Genomic DNA, 13,934 nt, shown 5'->3' with positions numbered 1-13,934 from the left:
CGACTGAATCTCCTGTTCGGCTACCGTCAAAGAGAAGAAAACAACTAAGAGTCAGAACTGAGCCAAACACCCGAGAGGAAGCAAAAGGGTACTGGGCCCACTGCCTTCTGTCCTTTGAAAGCTGCTGGGAGGGAGAGGAGGCCTCCACTTAAGTCTTTGGGTTCAGAATGATGTTTTTCACAAGAACAGGCAAGCTGACGGAAGTGCTCAGGACCAGTAATCACAGCTTAGCCCCATTTTCTTAACCACACTTCCCAACAGTGGTCGCAGGACAATTTATGGCCCGGTGATTCACTCTGGGCGATAACATCAGCATGTAATTAAACAAAGGAAGGGGTCTAGGCCTTAGTTGGAAGGAAATCTTTCAACAATATCACGCAGTATGAGGCAGAACATATCTAAATGCCAGGTCCTACTGGAAAAAATTAATAATGAGGAACAATGAGAAGTTGAATATGCTAAGAAAATAAAAATAAGTTATGCTTTCCCTGGTAGTGTAAATCATAAATAAGATATACTGAGCTGTTTTGTTTGTTTGCTTGCTTTTATAGTGTGCATTGGTTTACAGGTAAAAAATAATTCAGGTGACAATTTCAGACAGAAATCCTGGTTGTTTATAAAAAGAAGGTTAAAGAAAGGACAACAAAGACAAGGAGGCCAAACATTCAAAGGCCTTCACACAGTGACTTCTCCAAAATGACTCAGAAATAAACTATCCTCACTCATTTTAGTACACATCTTCTCAATTATATTGAATATTGCTCTTGAAGGGGTGAAAAGGTATTATTGTCACTAAAATGGACACACCAAATTCCTATGATTTTCTGCTAAAAAATCACATCATGTAGGTCATTCTTTTTGTTTTAGAGACGATGAAAGAGAGACTCAAAGGTTTCAGTGATTACTCACCTATAAATAGCGTGTAATTAGTTCAACTAGTACTCAAATTCTGCTCCGACCAATCACAAGTCCTGTGCCCTTTAAACCACAGCATCTCGCTTCCTTGACCAGAGTCACTGTTCCTTGGCCACAGGAAGCACTTAATAAATGTTTATTGAACTAGACTCACATAGATTTCAAATTTTGAAGGAATTCTAAGAGTCTCAGGAACTCTAGCACTATGCAATAAGTTCTTTTTCTTACTAAGTTCTTTTATCACTTTCCAAGAATTATCAGTGTTTGGAGGTCAAGTCCAGTCTTTATTCAGATGCCGATGTTAAATTAATTTCTAAAAAAGAAAAATCAAACAACCTGTGTTAGAAGAACTGTAACGAGAAGGCTCTCTAGAAGGGAGGATGGTGAGACTTCATGATCTCGTGTGCTTTGGTCCCTTGAGAAGGACATCATACTCTGTCATGGGGAAGGGCATCAAAAAAGAGGAAGACTCTGGGCAAGATGGGTTGCTGTAGTGACTGCAGCAATAGGGTCGGACCCAGACGGCGCAGTCCCCAGCGATGTCTCCTTCTCTCATGCCGAGTCACTGACAGGTGGAGCTGACTTGACCTCACGGAGCAATGACAAACAGATAGTAGGAATCTAACTTTCTCTGTTGCCTGTAACAAAATCAACGCTCTCTCATAGCTCTTGTATCCTGATCCCTGAGTCAGTCCTGCAGCTGATTTCAGAGGCACGTCATCTATTGTTCTTTCTCTTTCCTGCCAAGATTCGCTTAACTATCACATCATCACTGGAAGTCTCCCTGTCTGGAAAAATAAAAATTAAATAATTTATTATTGAGAGTTAATACATATATCATACCATTCCATAGTTCAATCACATCTAGCAGAATTGTAAAATTGCTACCACAATCAGTTTATAAATATTCTTTTTCTTCCTGGATTCCTTGACATGGTCTCCCTTTTAAGCCCACCCCTCACCCCCCAACCTGAAACCCATTCTACTTGCTGTCCCTATAGGTTCATCAATCCTGGGGTTCATCTACTGAAACACAGAAAAACATAGCACATCTTCAAGAGGATGACCCCCAATGACATAAGACCTCTGAGATACACCATCACGGGAACAAACAAAAATACAGAAAATGTTGAAAACCACATCAGTTCCAGCATGCACCAGAGGAGGGATCAACTGACAATGTTTTATCTGGTCAAGTCAGGTTTATGCCTATGATCTACACTCCTCTCTCCAATGCCCTCTGCTTAGAAACCACTTTCCTCCCTTCCCTCATTTGTGGGTAGAGGAATTCATCAGAGCCTTATTTCCTACATAGTTCCCACAAATACATCTTGGACACCCACTGTCATCCATAGTCTTCTGCAAACCGGATTCTCAAAATTTAGGCTCTGATATTAATCCCTCCTTTGACTTTGGATTATATGATTTACAATCCTTCAGTGACTGGAGATGGTGGATTTCTTCCATGTGGATTTAGTTGACATCTCACTCACATGGCTGCTTATTTGGAGACAAGCTTTGAAGACCCCAGATGCTATTTTATTTGATAGCCGGGCACCATCCAATTTCTCCACCACATTTTGCTATAGCACCCATATCTTCTGTGTTCTCTTCCTGCGGGTGAGAGCAGGCCCATGATATAAGAACTAATTGTTCTTAATTTGGAGCTAGGATTTAGCGTGAGCCCCACGCCCACTCCTGGATATGTGTTTTTTGCTGTTGTAGTTTGTTTGCTTTTCATCCGCCTTGGGCTCCCTTTCAGAACCTCCTTGTTAATTTGTGGCAGAGAATCTTATCAATCATCCCCGCTGGGGCATCATGATCTTTCTTTAATATTGTCTATGATTAGCGCCTGGTACTAATTTGTTAAAACCCTTTGGAGGGAGGGATAGTGGACCCATGTAGGGTAACTCCCTATCGCCATACTTGAAATATTTACTTGTACAAAATCAATCCTTCCGTGGGTGGGTGCTATTTACACAAACAATGGGGGATAATTGTCAGGGAAATTTACAACAATAATTACTGAGCATGTTCATCACAGGTGTGCCAGAATAATGCATATATTAATACAGCATAAAGGGCATTGATGTGGCAAGGCCATGTTTGTCAGCTAACCCAGAGTTCAACAGTCTTGGTGCAGCTGTCCTTTGCTTCCTCGGACACTGTGTAGTTTCCAACTTCATTCCTCACGTTACAAGTGTGTCTGGGGTAAGAGTCCAGTTCACCCCATGGAGGTGTTACCTCTGGAGCAGGCCGTGAGTCTTGAAGATCCAGGATTCAGTGTTCCAGTGCTCTGTGGTTCCTGGCCTGGGTCCCCAGGGTGCACCGAGAAGCCTGGATCAAGGTGACCCATCCGGTGCAGACCACCAAAGGCACTCTAGTGTCCCCCAAAGCATTTCAGTCATTCTTTACTCCAACTGGAGGTCGGTCCCTCTCTTTTACTCCCAACACACATGCATTTGTGTTCCCCCAGATGTGTTTGCTCCCTTCCCCCCTCCTAAGTTGTTTCCCCCTTCAGTATCGCTCATCCTTCTGAGAGGGCTGTCTACTTGTCTGGGGGCACCTTAACGTAGGTTTGCATGGCGGCCACTCAGTAGACAGCATCCCCTTCCCCTCCTTTGACCATTTGATCCTAGCTCACGTGAGGTGCCCTCTGACCAAGTGACCTTCAAAATACTTACCTAGTGTGGATGGTGGATGGTTCATTGGCACCAGTCGGGCTCTCCACTTGGCTGTTCACACACACACACACACACACACACACACACACACACACACACACCATCAAGCAGACTGGAGGTCCTACCGGTCTGAGCTGGTGCCCATTCTACTGCTTATTCCTCCCCAGTGAACTCACACAGTCTTTGTCCTTTTGTGATTGACTAACTTCATTCAGCATAATGTCTTCCAGATCCCTCCATGTCTTGAGGTGTTTCATTGATGTTTTTAGGCATGTATAGTATTCCATTGTGTGCATATACCGGAGATTTAAAAACATTAGCCAATCTTCTATTCGTGGGAATTAAGGCTATTTCCAGCTTCTTGCTATTGTGAAATGTGCTGCGATGAATATGGGGGTGCAAACGTCTGTTTTGTATTTCTTTTGGGTATTAACGGTATTTCTGGGTCTTCTGATATTTCAATTGCCATCTGTTTTAGGCATTGCCATAACCCCGTCCAAAGGGCTGTACGTATTTACAGTGGATAAGAATTCCAGTCTCATCGCATCCTCTTCAGCATTTGTTGTTCTCCGTTTTTTAAAACTGGGGTACGGTTATGGGAGTTAGATGGTATCTCATGGTTGTTTTGACTTGCATCTCCCAGGTGGTTACTGAACAGGAGCATTTCCTTATATGTTTATTAGCCATTCGAGCGTCATCCTTTTTGATGCACCCGGGAAAGGAAAGGGGGGTGGGGTGGGAGATAGGACAGAGGGTATCTGTATTTGAAGATACAGATTTTTTTAACAGCAGTGGACGTGAAGAATATGCTTAGCAGTGACAGTCATGTGTAGTTATTTTTCTATTCTTACCTATTTCATAGTATACTTCCCCAAAGGTTACAAAAGCTAGTGATCACTTCATTGATTTCTTCTAGATCATAAAAATCCTTTTTCCAGTTTTACAGTAGTGAAAACCTAGCAATCACTTCACCTTAGTTGGTCAGCCCCCTTCTAAGAAGTAACCAGTATGGGTTGGGTATATGGGGGTATACCAGAGAGATCTTGATGCAGAGAAAACAAAGAAACATCTTTTTCCTAGAAACTGTTTATAGACACAATTGATTGCTTTTGTTAGAAAGAGAACATAGCACAAAAAAATCCGTATCATTTTCTCTCTGGTCTTCAAAAGCCTTTCTTTCACGAGACTCTCACTTCCAGAACCTGCTATTGTTTACCTTAATGTATGGGTCGGTGACTCGAGCATGGATTATGAATAGGCAGGCCTTTCTGCTTCAGAAATGTTCAAAATACAGCTCATGCATTCTTTCCATCCCTGTGGCCCATTGTAAATTGTTGATCATGGTCACTGAACACCTTGGTCCCTCTCCTTCAGACAGGGTTCAGCAGGGGCAGCAGGGAGCAGTGGTATGTTCGAGGACTAGATCTCATTATGTTTTCTGACAGCAAGAAACTCTTACATCTGCTTCTTTCTGGAGATTTATTTGCTTGTTCTTTCAGAGAGGAGAAACCCCTCTCAGTGTTCCTTCTGCCTCTTAAATTTGATCATTCTGTGACACTAATGTCAGTCTTCCATCAAACCCTCACTTGTCCAGCTGGGCTAAGTGGACTTCTCCTAGATTACATATGGGCTCCCATCCATCTTGCATTAAAGAAAAAGTCTTGCCCTACATGCGCCTAAGCTACTCTAATAAACCTAATGGCAAACTACCTCCCCAAAGGTCAAAGGCAACACTTTAATTCAGAGCTTGTGCACTATTGGGATTCAACTGTGGCAAATGCCACTCATTCTGCTTTAGTCACTCATAATGATGAAATAGATGGCCTCTGGGTTTTCGTTCCTGTGGACAAGATACAGCTTGCCATTTTTTTAAAAAAGTGAATTTTTAAGGATTGGTTAAAGAGATGAAACTAGTCAGAGAAAGAAAAAAAATAAAAGCTCAATATGTTTTGATTGTATCCATAGCTGGGGAGAGTAGAGACTTCAGAGAAGATAGAAGGATTTTCATTTAATATTTTCCACCCTGTGTAGTAAAAACTAGGTCAAGTAGTAAAAACAGCAACGTACATCTAATGTGCTATTAAGCCATACCAAATAGTTTTACAAGTTGTAGCCTACTTATATAGGAGTCGCTGTAACAGAAATTCCAAATTTTAGAAACATGGCCTCCGGTACATGCATAATTTCTCACCTGATATCACTTCTAGTGTTGGCTGTTTTTCATGTTGCACCTGGCATATATAATATAAAATGCTTTCCTTTAATTATACTAATTGCATAACTCCAGGTTTTAAGACTAGCACAGTAAAATATGCCAGTTTATCAGCTGGAATTTTTAATTGCTAGATATGTTCACTATTGAACTTTTTAATACACAATTTGAACAAGAACGTTGGAGTCATAGTATAATGGATGGAAGTAAAATCATCAAATATATTCATTTACATTTGATTAATTCCAAAGAAGGCCAGAAATCCCCATGAATATTTCTCAGTTTGAATGCACTTCTTCAGAGAAAGGTCTATTGCATTAGGATAATAAATGGTAAGAACAGCTGCCCAGGTGAAATGAGATGGCTTAAGAATAATGTCCAGTGAACTTGTTCAAAGTCACCAAATGGAAGTAATAAATCCAGATACTGTTAGCCCATCGGCAACATGCCAGGAGCTACAAGTGAAATTTTGTTGTTAACATAAGGCAGGTAAGAATGAGACTGAAGGTAGAAGTTTGGGAGGTTAATACGAGATGCTCTTTGCCACTGCCTTCCAATCGTTACTGCTCACTATCAGAGGGGATAAACACACAGTGTGTGTATACAAAGGACATAAGATATTTGCATGTCGGCTTGTTGATTAAAATGTATTTAAATTAGTAGACATTGAAACAAAAACCCCATTATGCATACAGTTTTCTTAATCCGGTTCAGAGCTTGACTCATTTTACCTGTGGATGTCCTTAGAGAGGAGACGGAGCTTACTCAGAAACCTCATGCTCAGGTAAGAGCTTTTTAAATTGTTCAACATAATGATGAAGCTAGCGGAAGTCGTCTACACTGAGAGTGCGGGGCATCTAGCTTCTGTAGGCTGAATACCCATATGCTCTGAAACTAGGCACCCAAGATGAAAGATGATAGGCAATAGCTTAGTAAGCAAAAAGTCATGGCATATAAATATAGCTATAGTTAGGTAGAAAGGCAGGGCACAGAATAGTTTTCTTAAAAACCATAAAATTCTCAATGATTATAGCTCTTCATGTCAAAATATTCAGGGCTGAAATTACTGAAACCCACGAGAGCAGGTGTTCTGAAGGATAATCTAAAGTATAATTAGGGTTTCTGAAGAGCACTGTGAGGTGCAGTTAATTGAAAGGGACTATATGGTTAATCATGGAATGATTTATTAAAAAATAAAAATAGACTGACAAGGTATTAAAAAAACCACTATTTCAAATCTTTATTTTGACTAAACATAAAGCTGAAATATGTTGCTACTTTGATTTTAAAAATGTAAACAATTTAGTTATGCCTTTAAAATGGTATATAATTATCTCACTTTTTATGATATTACACCTCATTATTTACATAATATTTAGGCTGCTTCCAAGATTCATAAAATTACACTGAGCAGATAGATTATAGGGATAACTGGTAGGACAGTGCTTTAAATTCTACTTGGATTAAAGGATTTAAAAACGTAGAAATGTAGCTATGTCCTCTTGATATTTTTAACCACTTTGGGTATTAATATTTAAGTCACTGTAATGTTTATGTGCCTATCAATAACATCTTAGTTCTCTCTTTGATTTTCCTCAATTCCCTAAACAAAACCAAACACACAAAAAAACACGATCAAAAGCTGGAAAGGAATTTTAATGGATGATGTGAGTGCAGGTGTGGCAAGTTAGAACAAGAATCCTTCAGAAGAGCACTTAATGTAACCCTGGTATGTGGGGACAGGAAGCCGACACTATTGATACGGAGAATACCAGAAGATTGGAAGTGGAAAGAGTCCTGTAAAATAGCACATTGTCTTCCTTTATTACCATAATGAGAAAATTAAGACCCCATGAGAGTACATGACTTGCCCGATGTTACAACGCGTCAGTAAATTTATGGAGAAAATAATTTGACCAGAGACTGGTAGCTTGCTATGTTTTATGACCCTCGAAAGAAAGAAGTGATCATATTAAATAGCAGGAATAAAAAATTCATTATGGTGAAACAGCATTCCATCTGGCCTTTAAAGGAAGACAACGGTTTTAGTGATTGAAAAGCCAACCAGAAAAATAACAATGGAGAAGTATTCCCCAATGGATAACAATATGGCAGAAAAGATGTGATGCACAGTAGTGGCTTCTCAACCTCAGCTTCGCTGACATTTGGCAGGGATAATTCCTCGTTTGGGAGAGGGGCATCTTACGTGTTGCCGGATAACTAGCAGCATCCCCAAATTTCCTCTACTTGAAGCTAGTAACACACCCTTGTCCCGCCCTTTGAATGGTGGTGATCAAAATCTGATCCAGACCTGGCCACATGTCCTCTGGGGGTGGGGGGAGGTGGGGCACATTTCTCTGCCCACACCCTTGAGAAGTACTGTCCCTAGAGCAACAGAGAGCCCTGTGAGAAGAGTCGTGGTCACCTAGCCCCATGCATTTATGAGTCACACCTGAAGAGAATGAAAGAAGAAACACAGATAAAGGAAGAAACAAAGGAATCACGAAGGGCAAGACTGAAGGACGGAGGAGAAAAGATGAGAGAGTAAAGCATACTGATAGTTTTCCCCTGAACACCTTGTCACTCAGTTATAATCGATTTACATGAAAACAATGTCATTACTATTAAAAGAGACATAATTGTGTTACAAACATTCCATCTCAAATAAAAATGCACACAGAGGGAAAGCACACATGAATTTAATCCTGTTCTTTGAGACATAATTTACGTTGAGAATTTAATTTGCTTTGAGACCTAACATAGAATTACAAGGAAAGGAAGGTTTGTTAAACTCCAATCAAAGAAGAGAAGTTGTGGCAGTAGGTGGCAGTTGACAGCGGTCAGGTGCAAAGGTGAGAGGCAGACAGTCCATTTTTTTCCACAGGAAGTCTCTGCCATTCCTGGCTATCTTGTATGCAAACCACATTTAAAAGTAAAGTTACAGCAGCGAAAGATGCGTGCCAGGAACGATAACAGTTAAAAAGCGAGGGCTTTGGGCCAGATAGAAATGGCACAAAGAGCTCAATAGCATGGGCCACAGTAGCAGTTGCTGCCTCTTCAACCCATTGATGAAGAAGTATGTTGGGGATCTATTCAAGCAAGGTGCCCAATTCAAATTGGCTCCCTGGGGTAGCCTCAGACCAACACATTGTTGTGTCAATGAAGTTGCTGAGCATGCCTTTGCCTAAAGTATTTGTGCCATGATCTCACTTCTTAGACTATACTTTTTTTTGGGGGGGGGGGGGGGGCTAGCTTGTCATCCAACCGGAAAGAAGTATTATAGTAAACTTCAAGAGCTTTCATGAGAAAAATATTAACTAAATAAATGATCTGTGATAAGTCTATACAAGTAAAGGCTAAAGCGAGAGGAAGTTGCAAAGGTAGAGTGGAGTCATATGATTTAATATATATTATGGCCAAGCGTATGGGACAGAGATGAAAATCATGGGACCTGCTTTCAATGGGACTAATCATACGAGGGCAAGACAAGGCTATAATCTGGGGAAAACTGCTCCAGGCACCAGAGCGGAACTAGTGAAGCATGACCAGGAGACTGGAGAACATGTCACCAAACAGGGAGCCATGAAGGAGGAAGACTGAGCATGGAGTGGTGGGAGAAAACCGGTCCATGCTAAAGAAGAATGAAGCGCATGTGAAGAAAACAAAGCCAACAGGATGAGTCAGAGAACTAGAAACGGATTCGAGGTGTCTGCAAAATGACTTGGATGTGACAGTGACATGGAATCGAGAGTCATAAGCCAGGTCACGGAGCCTCTTGGATTCTTTATTGATCAAAGTTAGCTTCCTTTTTTTCTTCTTCAAAGTTAGCTTCTCCTGTAAAACAACTAAGTAGTCTCACCAAACAGCCAACTCCTGCTATTTTCATCATTCTGTGGGTTGCTTAAGTACTTCATCTGGTTTGAACTAAATCCACTGATTTCTATACTGTCTGGTAGTGCAGGTGAAGTATCTAGAATGGACGAATTCATGTATACAGTGGTTGCCAGATGGGCTTTTTGTGAGCATGGGTTGATTCTTTACCCAATTCTTTTGTAAAGCAGCAGGCAGTCAATATTTTAGGCTTTGCAAGCAAATGCTTTCCCTTCCCCAAGTGCAATGGTCGCCGAGGGAGCAGGGCCGTGTGGATGCGAGCGTCATTCCCGAGACTCCATGGTGTCATAGGAAGACTACAAGTCTCAAACGTGGTCATCTCTGCCTTGGAATCCTGGCAGATTCACATTCCGAGGGAATGTAAGTAAATTACTTACCTTCTCCTTGTTAAATAGGCTTTGAAGTTGTCAGAATTCTGAACGATGAGCATAATGGGTGTGATATTTTGAAGAAGAAAAACAAAACAAATACATATGTGGCCGTCTCTTTAGCAATTTTTAGTGCATGAATGGCTTTCTCGTCAGCTCTTGCCAGCCAACTGCATGCGAGTGTGCACATCTATGTGGGTGTGTGATGTGTATGTGTGGTGTGTGTGTCTGTGTGTGGTATGTTGTGTGTGGTATGTTTTGTGTGTGTGTAATGTGTATGTGTGGTGTGGTGTGTGTGTGGTATGTTGTTGTGTGTGTGTGTGTGTGTGTGGTGTAAATTTACAACAGAGATGAAAAGTAAAAGAAAGCATTGCTCTTATGCATCTGGAGTCCCAAACAGAATTTTACAGTACAATTTTATATTTAGAAGACAGCTCTTTGGCATGAAGTGTTAAAAAAAATTCCTTAATCTCTCACTTTAGCATGTCAAGAGGAAAGCCTGTTGGAATTGCAGCTTTATATAAAAGAGGTTCAATCCAGTCGGGGATGGGACGGACAGAGGTAATGTATGATGGGGGAGTTGACTGTTGCTATTCCATGGCTGTGGGGAAGAGGAGAAATACGGATCAAGGCAGTAGAGCTAGGGGCAGTCATTCTTGAGTGTCTGTTTCTCCTCAGGAATGATGTGTGATTCAGGCTCTTTCCACAGCAGTTGGAGGGAGTAGGTAGCCCTCTATCAAAGCAACCCATTGCTGTAGAAGGAGAGTTAGAGTTTCCATTTTCTGAGCTTTGTATGATTATATCTGCTATGAACTGGAACCAGGACTTTCTAGAGGCCCACCAAGGTTCCCCAGAGAACAGACAAATCAGGAGACAGGTGGCCCTGCCAGTGACACTATGATAGTAGGCAGCATGTCAACTCACAGCAGAAAATGCAGGTGATGGCTTAGACCAGACCCATCCAACTACCCCCCCCACCCCCCCACCACCACCCCAAATAAAAGGTATACACTGGAAGCCTTTTAGGGTCTTCGGCATCAGCAAGGGCAACAACCAAGCCAAACACAAGAAAGCAAACCCACTTCCATTGAGTTGGCGCTGACTCGTAGCAACCCCATGAGACAGAGGAGAGCTGCCTCTGTGGGTTTCAGAGACGGTGGATCTTTATAGGTGCAGAAAAGCTCCTTTTTCTCCCTCAGAGGCGCTGGTGGTTTTAAACTGCTGACCTCGTCGTTAGCAGCCCAACACACAACCCATCATGCCACCAGGGCAAGAACAAAGCTGTTTCTAAAGGATTCGTGAAGATAACCCGGCCGAAGTTCCATATCACACACTTGGGCAGCAGATGCTACCAGAATTCCCAGAGGTGAATCCAGTGACAACGTCAGGGTCCCCAGATAAAGAGGTAGTCCAGACGCCACTCGGGGGCAGGGACAGTGAAGAGACAGAAAACACGGTCTGGCTCAGGATTTTCTCTCCCTTGAAGAGGGATCATTGATATGAAAGGAGCAAAGGGAGGGAGAGGGATATCTATATCTACGTCACATCTACGTCCCTAGCTATCCAGCTCTCTCTGTCATCTCTGTGATTGAACATGTTGACCCCAAGAGGGAATGCATTACATAAGGGATTCACTTATTGTGACATTGCCCATCTTTACCAGATTGGACTAATATTCAGCTGTTTCCTTCTCCTAAGTTGGCCTCACAAGGAAAAAGTCAGAGACATATTAGCTGCTACAAAAATGACAATTACTTTGTAACACCAGCCTGTGCTATGAACAGATGTGGCTCTATTTTACATATCCACGAAGCTTGGTACAGAATATGCAGTCAAAACTGGTGGTCGCTTTCCCTGGACTTGATAACTGAGCAGATACGGCTAACAGAGTGAGAGGGAAGGCTCACATAAGATGTTATGAATCTGGACTGAATAATACCCAGAACGAGGGTGCATGGATAAAAATACGGACTTGAGCAAAGTGAGTTTCTTTGGGGTAAGATTTGGGTCTGCAAAAACAAGAGGGTGGCTGAGTTCTGGGGCATGGAGTGGTTAAGAATGAAGACTACATCACTGTCAAGGCTGCATAGTTGTAATGTTAAGCAGCAGGGGGTCCTAAAGATCAGGACAAAGTTTATTTATAGCAACTGCATCTTTGCGGTTTCAGGAAGACTAATGAAAATCTTGTGGTGCGTCACAGGCTCTTGTCATGGTTGACTCCATAAAGGGAAGAGAGGTTGGGATTTTTTGTACGTGAGCAAATGTAAAACATCGGTAGCTATATTTTGAGATGTGACAGAATAGTAAATATTTAAACTCTGGTTAGATTATTATAATTTTTACAAATTTTAGAAAAAGACTAGTTTTCTCATCCCTCCTTAATTCTTCTGCTTCACAAGGTAGCTGTGTGAGGGACACAAGAGAATTGGAGCTACAGTGACCCTTTCTCACTTTCTGTTCCCTCCTCTGCCCTCACTCTCTGATCACTACAATTTATGAATACTCCTGCTCCGGGGGGTGGGGTGGGGGCAAGTCTAGAGATTCTGTGCCTTTATTCTGAGAGTTTGAAAATGACCAAAATGTATAAGCCCCTGATTCATGGGAATGTCATGTCTTAGCTGTTATTTGCATTTATCTTTTAGCTTTACTGACATCTGCTCAAGTTAGCCTTTCTGAGAGCATTAAAAAAGTACAAAAAGAGAGAACTTCTAGCACAGTGTGAAATGAAGTAAAATATTTTATTTATTATTTTCAGATCAATTATCTGGAAGTATTAGTGTGGATGCCTGAGACTCAGGAGTGTGCCTGCTCCTGTGTTTCCCTGGCATGGATACCCATGCCCCTCTTCCATAAAACACGTGACTAAAAATCCCACTTTCTTCTCTAGCAGGGTCGGTGGAAAGTGTGAATGATTCTTCCATCCGTATTAGTCAGGAGGAGGCAGGAAAAAGGAGAACATTGAGAGCTGGAAAGGGCCCCAGAGGAAATGATATTAGATGAACCTTAAGAGTAATTGAAGGTCTATGTAATGTTGAAAACAGAATTGGGTTCATGAAAGGGGATCACGTATGTCATGCGGGGCTAAGATAAAAACACTTTGGAAAATGAACTGAAGGGGAAATTAGGATGGACGAAGTATAGAATTTTAAATAATGTGGATATTTTGTTTTAAATTCCTTGCTATCATAGAATGCATATCCAAGACAGAGTCCCTTCAGGACCAGTGGTGAGAGTAGCTATACCGGGAGGGTGAGGGAAGGTGGGGTAGAAAGGGGAACCAATTACAAGGATCTACATGTGGCCTCCTCCCTGGGGGATGGACAACAGAAGAGTGGGTGAAGGGAGATGGTGGACAGTGTAAGAGATGGCAAAATAATAACAATCATTTTGGGTTAATGAGGGAGAGGAGAGCGGGGAGGGAGGAAAAATGAGGAGCTGATATCAAGGGCTCAAGTGGAAGGCAAATGCTTTGAGACTGACAAGGGCAACAAATGTACAGGTGCGCTTGACACAATAGATGGATGGATGGATTGTGATAAGAGTTGTATGAGTCCCCAATAAAATGATTTTTTTTAAAATGTAAGATGATTTTCAACAGACTTTTACTAAGTGACTATATTATATGTTTATTATAATGTTTAGTAAGTTAATCTGCCCAGAGAAAAAAAGCATATCTTTTCATTGTAGGAGACAGTTTCTTTCTTTAATGATCCATGCTGAGACAGGAAACCTAACAGAATATTTAACGAACCATAAAAGAACTTGAGTCAGATAAACGTCTTTGTTTAAAATGCAGTAGAATATTTCATGTTATCAGTGGTCCAGGAGAAAGTTGCCCCAAACTCAAACAGAAAGTCATGCTGA

This window comes from Tenrec ecaudatus, chromosome 6 (genome assembly GCF_050624435.1).
Source record: "Tenrec ecaudatus isolate mTenEca1 chromosome 6, mTenEca1.hap1, whole genome shotgun sequence".
Taxonomy (NCBI): Eukaryota; Metazoa; Chordata; class Mammalia; order Afrosoricida; family Tenrecidae; genus Tenrec; species Tenrec ecaudatus.
The sequence above is the reverse complement of the archived record's forward strand: the minus strand, read 5'-3'. Positions refer to the sequence as shown.